This window comes from Nilaparvata lugens, unplaced genomic scaffold (genome assembly GCF_014356525.2).
Source record: "Nilaparvata lugens isolate BPH unplaced genomic scaffold, ASM1435652v1 scaffold6705, whole genome shotgun sequence".
Taxonomy (NCBI): domain Eukaryota; kingdom Metazoa; phylum Arthropoda; class Insecta; order Hemiptera; family Delphacidae; genus Nilaparvata; species Nilaparvata lugens.
Genome location: NW_024092456.1, coordinates 1 through 4,297, shown reverse-complemented (window position 1 = coordinate 4,297; position 4,297 = coordinate 1). Strand labels below are relative to the sequence as shown.

General features: G+C 32.0%; 1 long non-coding RNA gene across 1 annotated transcript; it reads left to right on the top strand.

The window, feature by feature from the left end:
- The first annotated feature begins 1,202 nt into the window (after positions 1–1,202).
- On the top strand, positions 1,203–3,254 carry LOC120356412. The gene is made up of 3 exons (XR_005574020.1): positions 1,203–1,233; positions 1,952–2,047; positions 2,670–3,254. It is a non-coding gene; the product is annotated as an uncharacterized LOC120356412 (long non-coding RNA).
- Positions 3,255–4,297: the final 1,043 nt, after the last annotated feature.

Below are 4,297 nucleotides of genomic sequence, written 5' to 3'. Positions count from 1 at the left end.
CCATTAGTAGGGGTAAAGTGAGAGTTCTGGAGAAAAGCTGAAGAAAAGCTGGCTCAAAGCTGCCCCCAAATCTGCCCCAAATCTGATTCTTGGTTCTAACCTTGCCCAATCCAATGTAATCTGATCTAACCTAACCTAGCCATACCCCTAATCTCACAATAAACCTCAAATGAAGATTTCCCACTTTTTTGGAGAAAAAAAACTAGATCCAGCTTTTTTTTATTTCTTGAATAACTAGGAAACCGTTAATTTTACAAAAAATCTACAAGAGTAACTTTTTCCAGTAAATCTAATAACAAATCCATTGACACCCCATTTGTCAAGATTGAACAGAAAATAAGGATCTCATGGAAAAACTAGATCCAGTTTTTTTATTTCTTGAATAACTAGGAAACCGTTAATTTTACAAAAAATCTACAAGAGTAACTTTTTCCAGTAAATCTAATAACAAATCCATTGACACCCCATTTGTCAAGATTGAACAGAAAATAAGGATCTCATGGGAAAACTAGATCCAGTTTTTTTATTTCTTGAATAACTAGGAAACCGTTGATTTTACAAAAAATCTACAGGAGTAACTTTTTCCAGTAAATCTAATAACAAATCCATTGACACCCCATTTGTCAAGATTGAACAAAAAATAAGGATCTCATGGGAAAACTAGATCCAGCTGTTTTTTATTTCTTGAATAAATAAGAAACGTTAATTTTACAAAAATCCACAAGAGTAACTTTTTCCAGTAAATCTAATAACAATCCATTGACACCCCATTTGTCAAGATTGAACAAAAAATAAGGATCTCATGGGAAAACTAGATCCAGCTGTTTTTTATTTCTCGAATAACTAAGAAACCGTTAATTTTACAAAAAAATTACAAGAATAACTTTTCCCAGTAAATCTAATAACGAATCCATTGACACCTCATTTGTCAAGATTGAACAAAAAATAAGGATAATTTCACTCTTTGCTGTAGGCTAGACATTTTTGTGTTGAGACAGAAAGTTGTTTGGCCTCCACAACAGTTTCTTCGGTTAGAGTAAAGTGAAAGTGGCTCAAACAGCTTTCAGTTTTCCGGTGTGAGTGAAGTAAACAGCTTCCAGTTCCAGACTATAAAAGCTGATTTCTAGTCTGGAGTTATACACTCTGTATTCAAGGAAGCAGTTGGAGGTGTAGCCTACTTATACAGAAAACATCTGTGCATATCTTCTACCTTCCAAGTTGGAAAACATGGAGGTGAGTGTTATCTATTATAATTTCTTGAGTTTATATTCTATTCTAATGTGGTAGTAATTTTTATGAGTGTAGCAGTCCCCCTTCTTACTCACTCTCTCTGTTTCTTCCCTATCTCTACTGTGATTGGCATAAATCAAACTCAAATTTACATGTACTGTACAAGATTCATTTCAAAGTTTATTGTTTCTGTCACAGAAGGTAGGATGAGTTAATGAAGATTGGTTATAATTTGATTGTTTTTTAGAGATTTTATTGTGAGTTCATTAGGTAATGTCTCTCAACCTTAATTAATATTATAAGTAGAATTTTGATCATGAGTTAATTTTATTAGGTAGTATGAGACTTTATGCTACTGAGCTTATGAATAAGGTTAGAACCTTCATTATGAGTTTAATTTCATTGTCTGCAAGGCTGCTTCAAGCAACTAAGGTTATTAATTCTTGATTATGATTCTGAATAAATTGAGGAACTGGCACATATTCTTAAAATATTAGGTATAGAAAATGGATTATTGATTAAGTTCACTTTCATCTTCTTGGGAACCATGTATACTTGATTATGAGTTTAATTCCATTGTCTGCAAGACTGCTTCAAGCAACTAAGGTTATTAATTTTGAATATGATTTGATTTGAATAAATTAAGGAATTCTAGCACATATTCTTAAAATATTAGGTATAGAAGATGGATTATTGATTAAGTTCACTTTTATCTTTTCAGGAACCTGTAGTTAAAGAAAACAAAATGGAGAGAAGTCACCCTAATGGGAAGCTATTCTGAACCAGGACATGAAAATGGAGGAGTTCAATAATAATTGTGAGTAGACTACTTTTCTATTACAGTTTTATGATACTATAGTTTTAGTTCATACTCTTGCTCTCTTTCTATCATACACATAGCCACAAGAGTTGAGTGACACAACCTTCAACCAAAAAGCATCCCTCTCACTCACTCCTACTATCACTCTCTTTCACACACCTGAAACGGTTGGCATGCACAGTGCAACTTGATAAAGAGAGGAATTCCAGATTGAAGCTGAAAGGTTAGAGGGTGCGGGCGGGCGGTGCTTGTGCACAAGTCAAACAGCTTTCAGTTTCTCAACCAAAAAGCATCCGTCTCACTCACTACTACTATTATGCTCTCTTCTACTTACTCTCTCTCACTCACTCCTACTATCATACTCTCTTCTACTTACTACCTCTCACTCACTACTACTATTATGCTCTCTTCTACTTACTCTCTCTCACTCACTACTACTATTATGCTCTCTTCTACTTACTCTCTCTCACTCACTCCTACTATCATACTCTCTTCTACTTACTACCTCTCACTCACTCCTACTATTATGCTCTCTTCTACCTACTCCCTCTAACTCACTCCTACTATTCATTCATAATTGAAACTTTTGAAAGAACATAGAATTTTTTATTGATTTTAGGAGGCCAGGAGATTATCATTCACTACCAGGATATCACCAAGACAAAAATTCTTGGAATACCACACTCATCTCCATACATCATCATATCATGGTAGAAAGGTATTTCAATAAGACTAATTGATATTAAGTTTAGTTTAGTTTTTTATGTATATTAAAAAAACATACAAAAATGTATAGGCCCATTACAGAGAGAGGTATAAATGGAAACTGTTTGCGTTTTAGATGGGATAAGTTTGAAATTATTGATCCTATATTGATATTTCAAAGCTTGAAACCAATTGTACTTGATATATGTTTAAGAGAAGCTGAAAAATTTAATTATAATATAAAATGGTATGTTGCTCTCAAATTAAAGCTAAAGAAATTAGTTGCAGATCATGAAATGGATACTACACCAACATTTCATGGGATAGCACGAACAATTCTACAAATTCAAGATAACATAAATGAGTTTAGTGTTCAATGGGATGAAGCAGAAGGTATTATATGGAATAAAATAGATAAATTCATACAATATGGTAGTGGTTGGGTGATTAATTCAATTGAATGTTTTGATTTGAATATTGTTTGCTACAAACCAATATATTCAGGACAATGTGCCAACTCCCCAAAAGCTTGATAATAAGAAATCAACTATTAATATGAAAAATGAGGATCAAAGGTGCTTTTTTATGGTCAGTACTAGCTTACTTCAATCAAGACCAAAAACACAATAGAGTAAGAGATTTACAAAAATACTCACTTTAGTTAATGTTGGGGATTTGGAATTCCCTCTAAAAATAGAAGACATTCCAAAATTTGAGAGTTTGAATGTAGATTTGTATAAAATTTATAATTATGTAGAAGAGAGTGACACTATCTCCCCAATCTATGTATCTAAATATCAAAGTAGATTGCATAAAATAAATTAATCTTGCTAGAGGATAAACATTTCATTTATATAAGGAATCTTTCAAGACTCACTCTTGCAAATGCGGTAGTTCATACATTCCAACCCCCAAAAAACTTGCTAATAAGAAATCAACTATTAATATAAAAAATGAAGATCAGAAATCATTCTTATGGTCAGTACTATCATTCTTCAATGAAGATCAAAAGAACAATAGAGTAAAGACTACAAAAATACTCACATTAGTTAATGTTGGGGATTTGGAATTCCCTGTAAAAATAGAAGACATACAAAAATTTGAGAGTTTCAATGAAGATATTTGTATAAATATTTATAATTATGTAGAAGAGAGTGACACCATCTCCCCACTCCATGTATCTAAATATCAAAATAGATTGCATAAAATAAATTTATCTTGCTAGAGGATAAACATTCATTTATATAAGGAATCTTTCAAGACTCACTCTTGCAAATGCAGCTAGTTCGTACATTCCAACCCCCAAAAAACTTGCAATAAGAAATCAACTATTAATATAAAAAATGAAGATCAGAAATCGTTCTTATGGTCAGTACTAGCATACTTTAATGAAAATCCAATGTACAATAAAGTTTCAAATCTACAAAAATATTCACATCTAGTCAATGTTGAGAATTTGGAATTCCCTGTAAAAATAGAAAAAATTCCAAAATTTGAGAGTTTCAATGAAGATATTGTATAAATATTTATAATTATGTAGAA